Consider the following 15243-nt stretch of genomic DNA (forward strand, 5'->3'; position numbering starts at 1 on the left):
CAGGGCTTAACCCTGTACATTCCAAATAGAAGATGTGAAGCTTAGCTTTGGAACTGGATCCTACTCTAAACTTCTCCAAAGTTCAGGGTTGTTCAGAGCCTGTATTTCAGTTCAGGTCCATCTCTGCTATAAAGAGAGGCTTTAACACCTCTTTGCTTTTCACCCCTCATTCCTGCAATTCTGTATGGCTAAAGGTTTCCCTTCAGTGCTCAGCTTCTGCTGCTGCTGGACCCTTCACTGGAAGTATAATCCTGGGTTTATGACTCCATAACTTGTTGCCAGGGGAACAGCCATAATGTCACGTTCCCCAGAATGATCCCATTGCCTGCTAAACTATGAGAAGCCGAGACTGGCTGGGGAGGCAGCAAACTTCCTTTTTCCTAGGAAAGAATATTTATTTGTGGCTGAAAAGGTAAGTTCTTTACATTTAAAAAAAAAGTGAAACATCAAGACTCCTGTTTGGAAAAATGTTTTTTAAATATAACTGAATCAGGATGTTTGCAGACGGCTCTGGAGCAGACTTCCCCAAAGCTCAAGGGCGTTTTGACTCTAGGCCTCAGCTTGGGCCTCTCTCTAATGTGAAGGTTTTCCAAAGAATGGCAGCTCACCTGCTCAGCTCCTTAGTGCTTTGCATCCCCAGGCTCCTGGGTTTGAAAGAGTAGACTAGCCACCTAAGAGAGAGAGGGCTGAGTCTGCTTTCTGACTGGCAGGCTTTGCAACAGAGATTCGTGTGAGAGTTGAGGAGTCCTGCCTCTTGCTGTGGATCACCCATAAAGCTGCTGTGACTTGAGCTGGCCGTTGTGTATATCATTTGTGGTGGAGGTGGGGAAAGCACTGGTGGCACGACTGGGTTGCCTCTCACAAAAGGCAGTGCAGAGGCCTCCTCCTGTCTTTGGTTTGACGAGGTAGCAGATTTTCATTGTTGTAGGCCGCTTGTGTCGAACATTTGCACTTTTCCCCACAGCCTGACTGTTCCTCTCCCACCCCGGCCCCCTGTCAGCTCTAGGCTATTTGTCTTTTTAGAGGTCACCCACCACAGTCAATCCAACCAAACTTGTAATCTTTTAATTATAAATTCTTGAACTGCAGCCCAAATGCCTTGGTAAGTGTTTAATAAATAAAATTATTACAGGCCTGCTCGATACAAAGAAGTAGGTGCCTCTGAGTAAGCATGTAGCACACAACAACATCCAATCGGTGATCTATGGCCACAGTGGCTTCTGATCTGGGAACGCTGTTGCCAACTTTAGATACTCTATTAGAAGCAGGCCTGAAATCCAAATCCACATTCCTATCAGAATTGACCTCTTAAACTTCTCTGTAGAATGCTGCTCCTGGCCACCCCCCACTCCCCCAACCAAACAAAAACCTCAACCCCCTGATTTTTGGGGAGTGCTTGGGTTTGGAGATGGATTTTCATCCATGGGTTTGGAGAGCATTTAGATCAAGCCTGTCACTTGCCAAATGTGAGTAACTCTTCTCAAGTAGCCTGATCTGTTTATTTTTTTTATCTACATAATGCCAGATTCGATCATCCACCCTGGGGTGGAGCAGTCCCTTCCTCCACAAGTCGTGCCAGTGGAGTCCGTGGGGTTTGATCAGCTTTCACTTACACTCATTTTACGTAGGTGTAACTATCTGGACTTCAGTGACATTCCGCATCAGGGAGATGAGAACGAGGCTGTCTGGGTCTGTCTGCAGAACAAGGCGCTAGTCAGTGAGTAAGGGTGGCAGAATGTGTCTTGCTCTCTTGAAAACCTCAAGAGGAGGTAAAAGGAGCGACGTTTCTCTGACCGTCTCACAGAGGGGACGATGAGCCTTCTCTTGATTTTTCCAGGGTTCCTGTGTGGTCACTGCTTAGTGAAGAAACTCTCCCTAGGCAGTAACAGGCCCACAGGGCAGACCCCTTATGGCAAAAGCAGGGGGCTGATGTGACCCCAAAGTGTCATTCTGAAGTAGGGACCCCAGTAGATGCTGTTGGATCCAGCCATGCACAGGTCTCAACACTTCTTCTCTGGGAGAAGAGGGACAGAAGGGCATTGACGGGGAGCAAAACTTATTTTAAGCTGGAAACTGCTGGCTGTACTGCTTCTGTCAGAGTGGGAGAAGCCATTTCTTTGCTGGCACAGGTGCAACCTGGCACAGCTCCGCTTCAGGGAGCAGCGGACAGGAGGAGGAGCTCGTAGGCAGGAGGCTTTCATTAAAGATTAAACAGCAGGGATGGATGATGGGGCAGTCTGCAAGGAGCATTGTCAGCAGGACAGAATGAACAAGAGATCTAACCCACCAACACAGGGATGGGATCTCACTACATTAGACACCCTGCAAGGAGACAAGTCCAAAGAAAGGTAGTGGGTGAGGATCTGCCCCAAGATCCATCCAACTGGGCTTATATTAGAGAAGTCAGTCTGACAGGCTTTCCAGGGCTATACCCTCCAGAGCATTGCATTACTTCAGCCTTTGCCACTGGCACAGACTTTCTTCCTGGGCTAAGCCTCAGTCCTGGCGGGTGCCCCTCAGGGCAAAGACTCAGCTGAATGAACAATAAGACATGACAGGAGGCAACGTGTTTCCAGAGGATTGTTGCAGGCCTCAGGCAGTTTTATGGCCTCCCGTAGGCCGCTCCAGGCTAAATGGGCTTAACCACCTAAGAAGTGCACTGCATTGAGTGTCTGATTTCCACTAGGTAATGGGCTTTGTAAATAAAGATACAGCAGTAACAGGCCATGCACATTCTGGACAAAGAAGCAGGACTAAGGCACACCAATTAGTGCCAGCTTGGGTTCAATGTTCATAATCCAAATTAGATGGGTGGGGGGGGAGGGGAAGCACTCTGAGAGCTGCTCTGCTGTATGTTCATGCTGCATTGCAAACCAAGACATGACGGCATGTCCACAAAAGACAGACTGTGGATGTGGGAGTTTTCCCCTGAGATTTTAAGCCCAGAAGGGACCATTCAGTCTGACCTGATGTATAACACCAGGCAGAGAGGTCACTCAGGAAAATGGAACCATTTTCCAGTGATAGTCCTCAGCAGCAACCATTCGTGTTTTCAGTGTGACAGGAGCCATTGCACCCTAAATGTGCATGAAGCAAAACTGTAGGGAGCTAGGAACGTGCAAGACTAGACTGCCACAGCATGAGCAAGAAGCTACATGAAATGAGCAAGGGCCACTAATGCACCCTCCGGTCCTGCCTCGAGTGACCCTTTGCCATTGCTAAGGCTACCTGAGCCCCAAGGCTCAATTGTCATTAACCTGAGCCCCCAAGAGCACTGCCTGAGGCTGAAGCTTCAATGAATACTAGTTTCGGCCCCTGGGGATGCCGTGCTGCCCCATGGCAAAGGCTCGGCTCAGCTAACACGCATCTGGAGAGAGCTGTTTGATTGCAAAGGCTCAGCTGCTGCTGCTGCTGGCTCCTGCCCTTGAGGGGCTGTCCAGCCTGAAGGCACAGCTGGTCGGGGGGGGGGGGGGTCTCTAGCCACAGCTGGAGGTGCCTGTCGATTATTTGTGCCTGTAATCTCTCCCCTGCCAGGTGGGTTAGTCGAGCAGAGAGAGGGAGGTGAAGGCCTCTCCCTCCCACTGCTCCTGAAAGGCCCTGTGCGGTTCCCGTGGCTCCAGGACACCCAGATTTTGACAGCAGTACAGTGACTTCCTACAGAGCTGGGCTGCTTGCCAGCTGAGCGCACCACACAGCTCTCCTGCTGGGCTGCAGCCCCCGGGTCACAGCCTGGCAGGGCAGCAAGCCCGGCTCAGCATCTCGCTGATTCAGTCACCAGGGCTCAGCTCTGGCAAACGGGGTGCCAGCAAGCTGCAGGGGGAAGTGACAGGATGACGCCACCTCCACGGTTACTCATGCAGCTCACTTTAGAGTCCTCTGCAGGCCGCTGCACCTACTGAAACTTCAGGGCAGGGTGTGTCCTCCTCCTTGCTGGTGCTGCTCCTTCCCCCTTACTCAGCACAGCGGAGCAAGGGCAGCCACCTTTGAAAGCTCTGGGGTGAGAGAAAGCTGCAATAATTGCAGGAATGTTTGACTCACACAGCCCCCTCCCACTCACACCGCAGACAAGAAGAATGTGGTTGGGATCTGCTCACCTGCAGCAAGGATGATTTCCATTCCTCTCCTCTCTGCCCCTCCCTGTGGCTGGTGGCAACAGGATTCAGGAAAGGGCTAGAACTTCCTGCTCCTATTCCCTCTGTGCGCCCCTCCAGTCAGAGTCTGGTGCATAGAGGAGGCAGGCCAGGGGCCTCTGCAATTTCCAGAGGCATGCCTGTTGATCATCTGTTTTCACTACAGCAGTTAGGGTGATCCTCTGCCATGCAGTGCCTGGACGTGAAAGTTCATAAGCTGCTGAGTTCATAGCCCTGTCAAGTGGCATTAGAATCCAGAATGGAGTACCTGGGGGTAGGTACAGGATGGGATTCCTTCCCAGCATCCCTAATTGCACTCTCCATTCTCTTTTCTGGAGGGAGCTCTCATTTCTAGGGCTCCCCCCTGGCGCCAGGGCTCTACCCAGACCAGCTAAGGAGAAGCAAAGCAAAGGTGGCTCCATGCAATCTTTGCACCTCCCTGATCCCTACAGCAGCTGGTGGCCACTTGGTATAAATTAGAGCAACCTCAGGCCTGCAATTTACACCTGTTTGTTACAGACCCTTAGAGGATGTTTTGCTAGCTGTGAATTGCTGGAGTACAGGTGTTCTGCCTCAACACCTATCCTGCAGGAGATGGGGAGAGGGTTGGGTGGGGATAGGCTAGTACTGGCTATATCTGCTCTACATCAGTCAGAGAAATCCACAACTTCCCCTTTCAGGGCGGTTTTACAATCCACTTGTGCTGTTGGAGCTGTGGAAAGGGTTTACAGAGCAAATCAGGAACTGACCTGGAGGACCTGATTTCTAAGAGCCTCAATCCAGTCTTCAGTTTTACAGATGCAGTCTTATATTCATAAATAACTGTGCCTTCAGTTTGGCACCTCATGTAACAGTGGGTGCAAAGCTGTGTCTGAAAACCAGGCCCAAACAGTTTTTCCTAACTTGCCCATGCTATATGCTGGATACGTTAAGAGAGAGCTTCATCTGCCTAACCGGATTCTTACACAGGATGGTAAAAGGTACTGGACTTAGATCATGAGAGTCTGAAGTCTCCTGTTTATTCATGGACCAGGCCTTACAGCATATACATTGCAGCAGCCTGAGACTCCCTTACCCACTGATAAGTGGGTGTAACTACACCATGCTGATACAGCCTCAACTGGAATAGAGTGTCCAGTGCTGGGCACCACATTTCAGGAAGGACATGGACAAATTGGAGGAAGTTCAGAGAAGAGCAACAAAAATGATCAAGGGTCTAGAAAACATGACCTATGAGGGAAGATTGAAAAAACTGGGTTTGTTTACTCTGAAGAGAGTAAGACTGAGATGGGACATAACAGTTTTCAACTATATAAAAAAGGTTGTTACAAGGAAGAGGGAGGAAAAATTGTTCTTAACCTCTGAGGATAGGACAAGAAGCAATGGGCTTAAATTGCAGCAAGGTAGTTTAGGTTGGACATGAGGAAAAACTTCCTGTCAGGGTAGTTAAGCACTGGAATAAATTGCCTAGGGAGGTTGTGAAAGCTCCATCATTGGAGATTTGTTTTAAGAGCAGGTTGGACAAACACCTGTCAGGGATGGATAATACTTAGATAATACTTAGTCCTGCCATAAGTGCAGGGGACTGGATAAGATGACCTCTCGAGGTCCCTTCCAGTCCTGTGATTCGATGAGTGCTGAATTTGGCCCACAGCGTATTATACAGGTACCTTGGCTATGCAAACAGCAGCCCGGTGCAGAAGTAACAGAGAGGAGAACGCAATTTTGCATTTAAAGGTTTGTTGGTTCAATTTTAAAAAAGGGTTGTCCTCGTCTTTGCAGCCCTTAAGGACAAAACTATTACTGACTTGGCTGGCTAGACAGCTGGTGCTAAAAACAACTTCGGCTGGATCTGCCTAGCCATGTCAGCAGATCAGGTTTGTCAGCTCTGTGTAGCAGGTGAGGGTTGAACTGTGTTTATTTTATCTGGGTGTCAATTTGCCTCAGGTGGGTTTTTGTTCTTAATTCAACAGATCTTGTGCATGGGAAAAGGTGCCAAATGAGAAGCCGGCATCTTCGCTTTGTATTTTTTGTGGACAAACAGAAGTCATTGGCTGCCTAAACGCCCATATTGTAGGTAGGGTTTTATAACATGCTCATCTCTGTAGTCACTGAGCATCCAGAGATCTCAAAGATATATTAGAATTAGGAAAGGTATAGAGAAGGGCAACAAAAATGATTAGGGGCATGGAACAGCTTCCCTACTAGGAGACATTAAAAAGTTTGGCTTAGAAAAGAGATGACTAAGGGGGGATATGATAGAGGTCTACAAAACCATGAATTATGTGGAGAAAGTGAATAGGGAAATGTTATTTACCCCTTCACATAACACAAGCACCTGGGGTCACACAAAATTAACAGGCAGGAGGTTTAAAACAAACAGAAGGAAGTACTTCTTCACATGCACACAGTCAACCTGTGGAACTTGTTGCCAAGGGATGCTGTGAAAGTCAAAAGCATAATGGGTTCAAAATAGAATAGCCATTGATGGACCTATTAGCCAAGATGGTCAGGGATGCAACCTAAAGCTCTGGATATCTCTTAAATTCCAAGTGCTAGAAGCTGGATCTGGACAACAGGAGAAGGACCACTCTAAATTACCCTGGTCATTCCCTTTGAAGCGTCTGGCACTGGCCACTGTTGGAAGCAAGGACACTGGTCTAGATGGACCACTGGCTGTACTGGGTCAGACCATTCTTAGGTTCTATTTGTCCATAAATAAGGCTATGTTTTAGTCATGTTTTATTTATCATTGTTGCCCTATGCCTTCATGTTCTGATATAGGGCCAACTTGCTGTGGAGTACACAGGGCCTTGCCTTTATTTGGATCAAACTTCCTGGTATTTGTTGAACAATGGCCCTTTCTCAGACCTGGGAATCTTTAAAAATTCCTTAGGAGGATTCCAGTTGCTGATATTGGAATGGTCTGAGTGAAGCTGTGTGAGCATAATTCTTTCTTGCTCTACCAGCTTGCCCCTCTGATCCAGGGCTGTGTGTTGCAGCTGGCAACTGGAAACACTTCCTTTTGCAGGGGCCACGTTGGTGGGAACCAGGGAGTCCCCTGCCCCGAGGTAAGCGCTGCCCTGCACCCCTGCCCCAGCCCCGAACCCCCTTCTAGCGCCACACACCTAAACTGTTGCTGCTGCTGCTTGCCATGGGGCTGTGCAGAAGCCACAGTGGTCACGGAAAGTCACAGAATCCGTGACAGACACGCAGCCTTATCCATAAACAGCAAGTTCACTGGTGCAGCCACATTGTAGTAATGGTTTACAACATGCTCATTTCTGTAGTAACTGAACATCTAGATGTCTCAATCCACACTGGAAAGGACCAGCCCGAGGAGTGAGAGAGATTCTGTGTCCATGCCTCAGCCAGGAAAAAGGCTCTGCCAAGAAGAGCAGCAAGCCTGATGATAGAGCAACATGCCAATGGGGATGACAGAAAGCTGCCCTTAGCACTGGAATGAGGAATTTCCCATAGCAATGGCTTTTCATCACCCCTGAACCAGGTCAGACTGAAATCTGGTGAAAAGCCTTTTCTTACCAAACACATGAGCCATCTACTTACCTAATCCCTGCAGTTCCTCTGAAGGGCAGTGTGCTGTAATGACCCTGGCCTCACATGCTTCTGCAAAAGGACGTGTTTCTAGTTGCCATCTGCAACAAACAGCCCTGGATCAGAGGGGCAAGCGGCTCGAGCAAGAAAGAATTAAGCTCACACAGCTTCACTCAGGAGGATTCCAGTTGCTGATACTGGAACTGTCTAAGGGATTTTTAAGATTCCCAGGTCTGAGAAAGGGCCATTGTTCAACAAATACCAGGAAGTTTGATCCAAATAAAGGCAAGGCCCTGTGTACTCCACAGCAAGTTGGCCCTATATCAGAACATGAAGGCATAGGGCAACAATGATAAATACACATAAAATGTAGAAGAAAGTACAACCTCACAAAAAAATTGGGTACGCTGCTTGTTTCACTCCAAATCCAAGGATGAGTTTCACTTAAAGATGAGATACAGCAGAATCTCCTAAGAGTGGTTTCCTGTCCTACACCAGTATAGTTGCTATGAAGGTTGGTTCACTGTAGCAGAAGATCTATGTAGTAAAATACCCCCTTGTCTTCAGCACAGAAGAAGTGTCTGGGCCTCCCTTCCACACCCCTGCCAACATAAGAGGCATTAAAACCCTCTGAAATGTCCCTGGACAGCATTTTCTTCACTTCCCCAGTGGGGAACAGTTGTAGTAAGACAAGCCTAGCTCTTTGTCACTGCCTACCAAGACAGCTGCCCTGCAGCAAGCTCTGGGTAGGGATAGGAGACACAGTAGTAAACACCTGCCCTGTCTACATTAGCACTCCCACAATTGCTGCCACCAGTACAGAAGCACAAGGCAGGCAAACGGTGGGTAACGTGTGGGAAATCCAGTGTAGAAACAGCCTCAGAGTCCATTGAAATCTGCTGAAGCAATTCAACATTCTCCCCTGCACCTTATGAGTTCCCCTTTATTTCCTCATTCAGCATTAAACAGGCAGCCTGGCTGATTGGCTGACTGGGGACATGCAGGCCAACTTTTGAAGTGCTTGACTCCCACATAGGCCCCTAAATAAGAATCAACTGTTCAGCATCCAGTAGCTCCCTATGCAGCATTTATGGCCAGATTCTCAGGGGAGTGAGGCTGAGCTCTTACGAAAGTCTCCCCCTTAGATCTCCATGCAGTAGTGGTCAATCATCCTTATACTGCACTAATGGGCCCCCACTTCAGCTATCTCAGCAGAGGCCAGGGATCCAACGTGAACTACTGCACCTTTGGGAGGTTCCTGCAGCTCAGGAACAAGCCAGGGGGTGGGGGAGCAGGGAAGGGAAGTTTGTGGTGTTGCTGTCTCGGATACTTGTTCTTCCTTCAGCGTGGGGGGAAGGGTGTCAAGCTAACACTTTCACCAGCACAAAATAAGAATACAGAGTCCTGGTCGTTTCCCAGAGAAATTCACTTGTCTACTTGACAACTCCAGTAGCTGAGAGAATGGGGGATGTTTTAAATTTGAGTTGAAAGGGGGAGAGAGAGTTCAGGCTTCTCCCCACTTCCCCTAGATCTGTTTGAAACTCAACACGCACAGCTCCACACTAAGGCAGGCAATCCCACTCACAGCACCAGTCCTGCTGGTTTAGCCACTCATAAAGGTCCTCTGGGCTGGAGGTGGGAGAACGTAGCCCTGCGGAGCTCTTGGCTATCACAGCCATGTGTTTGGGGGATTCGCTCACCCCCGTGCCTAGCCTGTTGCATGTGGATGTCTGAGTTATGTCTAACCCTCCCCCTCACCCCGCATGCTCCTCTCCCCTCCTCCTGCTTGTGTGGAGGGGATGCCGGCCAGGGCCTTTGGCAAGTGCACTGATCAGAGGCTTTTTTTCCCATTCTGGCTGACAACTGGGCCTCAGCATCAGCTGCTTATTGCTCAGCATCAGCCTTTTCAGCAAACAGCAGGTGCAAGTGGCGAGCCCCTGGCACTGCTACAATAATCCTTGCTCTCCCTTTCACCCCCCACAATATTGTCCGCTTTACTCAAGAATGTTTTTGTCTCCCCTTCACAGTTGTGAATTCTTTTATATTGAACAGAAATCGCCTTCTAATCTTTCTGCCCAGCGATTCCTCGGGAAGAGCAGGCCCTGTCATTGTAACCAGGCCACGGGAGCATGGCCAGCACAGCTGTGCCAAGCACAGTCTGCCTCCTGAGCCAGGGATAGGAGCTGCTGCCTGCTTGTCAGCTGCCACATTGTCCAACTGGCTTCCCTGGATTATGAGGATTGACATAATAGAGAGAAGCAGCGGGAAAGTTTTGCCTTAAATGTAGACTGCTCCTCTCTTTCCCTGCGCCTGTCACTTCAGGGGCAGCTAGTGCATGCAGCTGGATGGTGTTTGCAAAACAGCTGCAGTGGTTCTCGGCTCCTCTCCCTCCCCCTAAATACGTAGGCTGCATGACATGCAAGAAGTTTAAAAGTAAGCAATGGCTTTCTCCTGCCAATGTTTCACTCTATCCCAGATCCTTCCATCAGCACCAGTATGGCCTGAATTGGAAGCTAAAGCCAAAAGCCCAGGAGACCAGAAACAGGCTGAATACACAGAGTAAGGGCCCAAGCCTATAAACAGTACTAGGTCCATTAATTGTGCACATGAGATAATCCCATTGAATATGATGGAGCTATTCATGCAAATATGTACTATGCTTGCTAATGACGGCAGGATCAAGCCCTAACCAAGATTCCTTCCCCCCAAGGTCCCATCTACCCTGTGAAAACTAGCACCGATGATCCTTTTATTATGCATCACATTACATTTGAAGTATGCAGTGAAGCTCCTCACCCACTACCACAAGCCTCCCTCCCCTTCATTCATACTTCAGCCTAGAAACCACATCTCTCGCCACACATAGCCTACCGCCCCACAAGTCGGCTCTAAGCAATCCTCCGTCCCCGGGGAGCATGCAGCAGGGACCAAAAGGGAGCAGGGATCTTCGGGAGTCCTGGCACAGCCGCGGGAGCGTTAAAAAGGGGACTTCAGCCGGAGAGCTCTTAACAGTGAGCAGGGGCAAGGCTTGCGGGAACGCTGCAGATCAGCAGTTCCACAGGGCAGGCAGAACACCAGCTGGGGAGCTGCGAAGGTGCCCAGGAGAGGAGCCAGCCCGTACGTCTGCCCAGGCTCCTCTCCTGTGGCAGAGCTCCTACAGTGCACATCCAGGATCATCTCTCTTGCCCACCTTAGGAGCTCAATGTGGAGAAGGTGCCATTTACAGGATACAAAAAGGGGTCTGTGGGGCAGCTTTGCGAAGGGGAGAGTTATGCAGGGAGCTCTCTGGCCAAACAATCCCATAGTGATGGGGTCTTGATTGTTCTCTTGAGGGACCCATTTACAATAGGATAGGCCCCCTGCAGGTGTATGGTTTGAGTTACAACCAGAATCAGCTTTGCTGTCACCTCCTGCTCATAGGGAGGGCTCTCTGCCTCCTGCCCGTGGGGTTGGCACGGTGACTGTGCCCTGTTGCTGCCTCCTGCTGCGGAGCGAGAGGTGCTACAAAGCCTTGCTTGACACACGCCCAGGAGGCAGTGACTGGCAAGGGCAGGACTCACAGCTGCTGGGGCGCTGACCCTATGGGCAGGAGGAGGAGCACTGACCTGCCCTGAGCCCAAGAGGGTCCAGTTGCTTTCCCGCCTGAGCTGGACCCAACACTTGTAGTCGGGTCCTGTCACATTTGGATCGGGTTGGAATGCTCTAGTGTGATCATATCAGTGTAGACGGGACCTGTTCTTAACCACAGCCCCAAACCACACCATAGCTGGTGCACAGTTGGTAAATGCAAGCGTGTCTGTAAAGCACAGAAACCATAGAAATGTAGGGCTAGAAGGGACCTCAACAGGTCATCTAGTCCAGGCCCCTGCACGGAGGCAGGACCAAGTACATCTAGACCATCTCGGACAAGTGTTTGTTCAACCTGTTCTTAAAAACCTCCAATGACTGGAATTCCACAACCTCCCCTGGAAGCCTGTTCCAGTACATAACCATCGTTAGACAGACAGTTTTTCCTAATATCCAATCTAAATCTCCCTTGCTGCTGATTAAGCCCATTACTTCTTGTCCTACTTTCAGCAGACATTGAAAACCATGGATCGTGGCCCTCTTTATAACAGCCCTTAACATATGGATGACTGTTATCAGCCCCTTGCCCCCAAGTCTTCTTTTCTCAAGACTAACCATACCCAGTTTTTTAATCTTTCCTCAGAGGTCAGGTTTTCTAAACCTGTCAACATTTTTATTGCTCTCCTCTGGACTCTCTACAATTTGCCCACATCTTTCTTAAAGTGTGGTGCCCAAAACTGGACACAGTACTCTTGCTGAGGCATTACCAGTGTTGAGGACAGCAGGACAACTACCTCCTGTCTCTTATATACAACACTCCTATAAATACACCCCCAGAATGATATTAGCCTTTTTCACAGCTGCATTATATTGTTGGCTCATATTCATTTGTGATCTACTATAACCCCCGCATCCTTTTCTGTATTATTGTTTAGCCACTACCAGTTATTCTCCATTTTGTAGTTGTGCATTTGATTTTTCCTTCCTAAGTGTAGTACTTTACACTTGTCTTTACTGAATTTCATCTTGTTGATTTCAGACCAATTCAGAAAAGTCCTTTTGAATTCTAACCCTGTCCTCCAAAGTGCTTGAAACCCCTCCCAGTTTGGTGTCATCTACAAATGTTATAAGCATATTCTCAATTCCAAGTCATTAATTAAAGTATTGAATATACCAGAGCCTGGTACTGGCTCCTGTAGGTTCCCACTAGATATGGCCTCCCAGTTTGACAGTGAGCCATTGATATTTACTCTTTGAGTTGGGTCTTTCAATCTCAATCCAACCTTATAGTAATTTAATCTAGACCACATTTCCATAGTTTGCTTATGAGAATGTCATGTGTCAAAATCAAGATATATCAAATTTACTGTTTCCCCTCCATCCAGTAGCCCTGTCAAAGAAGAACAGGTTGGTTTGACGTGATTTGTTCTTGACAAATCATGCTGGCTATTCCTTATAATCCTCTTATTTTCTAAGTCCTTACAAACTGATTGCTTAATAAATTGTTCCAGTATCTTTCCGAAGTTAGGCTGACTGGTCTATAATTCTTGGAGTCCTTTTAGTTCCCCCTTTTCAGGATAAGTACTATGTTTGCTCTTCTCCAGTCCTCTGGGACCTCATCTGTCCTCCAGGAGTTCTCAAAGATAATTGCTAATGGTTCAGACATTGCTTCAGTTAGTTCCTTAGATATCATAGGATGAATTTCATCAGGCACCGCTGACTTGAATACACCTAACTAACCCAAATAGTCTTTCACCTTTTATTTCCCTATTTTGGCTTGCATTTCTTCACCCTTTTTATTAATATTGTGTTAAACATCTGGTCACCATTAACCTTTTTAGTGAAGACAAGCAAAATAGGCATTAAACGGCTCAGCCTTCTTGATGTCATCTGTTATTAGCTCTCTTTCCCTGCTAAGTAGTGGACCTACACTTTCCTTTGTCTGTCTCTTGATCCTAATGTATTTATAGAACCTCTTCTTGTTGCCTTTTTGATTTTGTCCCTACATGTTTGTACTATTCTTTTATATTCATCCTTAGCAATTTGTTCATGTTTCCACTTTTTGTAGGATTGCCTTTTGATTTTCAGGTCATTCAAGAGCTTCTGATGGAGCCAAATTGCCCTTTTATTAATCTTTCGTATCAGGATAGTTTGCTGTTGTGCCTTTGATATGGTCTTTGAGAAAGCGCCAGCTCTCCTGAACTCCTTTTTTCCTTAGATTTTCTCCCCCTGGGACTTTAGGTACCTGTTCTCCGAGTTTGTTAAAAGTTGCTTTTTGAAGTCCATTGTCCTTATTCTGCTGCTCTCGTTCCTTTCCCTTAATCATAAAAATCTATCCTTTCATAATCACTGTCACCCAAATTGCCTTCCATTTTCATATTCACTACGAATTCCTGACTCCTTCACCTTGGCCCTAAAGGCCTGTGGTTACTGCTATCTGTTCAGGGTCATATCTGGAAGTATCATTAGGGCCCATGGGGATGAGCAGCATGGGGTAGCAGATAGAGTGCAGAGGCTCATTCATCTCCTTTCCATAAGGTCTCAGATACAGGCTTCAGGCAGGCAGCACACCTCCTTGTCACGTCAGGTTGGCAGATAAATGCGCCCGTCCCCCTCAGAAGGGAGCCTTCAACCTCTACTGTCCTGTTTCCTCCTCTTGGGGGCAGGTGGATCCTCTTCACCAACCACTGGGGGCTGCTCCTCACCTCCTGTCGCCAGCAGAGCATACTAGTTCTTGACCTTGATGGAAGGGGGACCTGGGTGGGGAATGGAGCACTATCTTTTGCCTGTCTCCTCCCGGCAGAGCGGCGGTGCACAATTGATCTGTGTTCTCGTCACATCCTTCAACACTAGCTTTATCCCATAGACGAGACCTAACCAAACATCTTTTGTGCTGTTTGCAAAAGAAACATTACCTTCCACTAGCCGTTTCCTAAAACAGAGTGCTTGATTTTGTTTAAAGCTTCAGTTTTGTCTGAGGAACCTGGGAGGGGCCGAGGTCCTATTAAATTCTCCCTCTATCAGGAGCAGCATATCATGTAACTACAGCAGGGGGCTTTGACACCCTGTCTGATCCACTGACATCTTATTCACCTTCTTACTCTCCCTCCCACTAACTGGAAGCTTATTCTCTCACACCTTTCCACTTTCTCTCCATCAAGGTCTTCTGCACCAAATAAATCTCTGCATGTTCTCTTCTGGCAATACCATAGAAAAAAGCAATCACAACAGGGTGAGGATATGGAGCTGTGCCACGGTCTCCTAACTACAGCTATTTAAACCCTGCACAACAGAAGCTGGTTATGTTAAGTCCATGGAGGACCCAGTGGAAACGCAAGGGCTCTCAGAACAAAGGAGGAACAATCAGGGATATAGGGAACAAGGTCCCTCCTATAGACAAGGTACCTTAAGTGTTTATCACAACCCAGGTATGACATTTCACAGCTGTAATTGCAAGAGTCTGTGAGGCTTCAGTGTGGTTGGGGGTAGGGCAGACAGCTGGGAGTGCATTACATTGGACTGGCTGCATGTCCAAGTACCTGGACATTTCAAGATTCTGGTCCTTATTTTCAAAGCCGGAAGTGGGTTGTGTCAAAGATGGACTCTCACTACATCACAACTGCAGCATTTGATTGAAACACTGAGGATAGCATATCCCAGGTGTAAATTTGCCAAGGGTGGAAACAGTGCAGTCCCAGCAGAAAGTCCTCAGCTACAAAATTCACCAGATCAAACTGAGCCGAGCCCTGCTATCTTTAGAACGTGATGCCAGGACTCTTCTCTTTCATAGTTCTTTTACCTACGGGTAAAAAAAGTCACCTGCGTTGCGTTCTTCACAAGCAAGCAGCTTCAGTGAGGGGAGAGGGGTGAGAGCTTGGTTTCTCTTCCTTGAGGAAATCACTATACTTCTAAACGTGTAAAACCATACCCAGGTACTACATGGATGGATGCCTTAGATAGACACAGACACTAATAATTACTTAAGTGTCTT

The sequence above is a fragment of the Lepidochelys kempii genome, chromosome 6, assembly GCF_965140265.1.
Source record: "Lepidochelys kempii isolate rLepKem1 chromosome 6, rLepKem1.hap2, whole genome shotgun sequence".
NCBI lineage: Eukaryota > Metazoa > Chordata > Testudines > Cheloniidae > Lepidochelys > Lepidochelys kempii.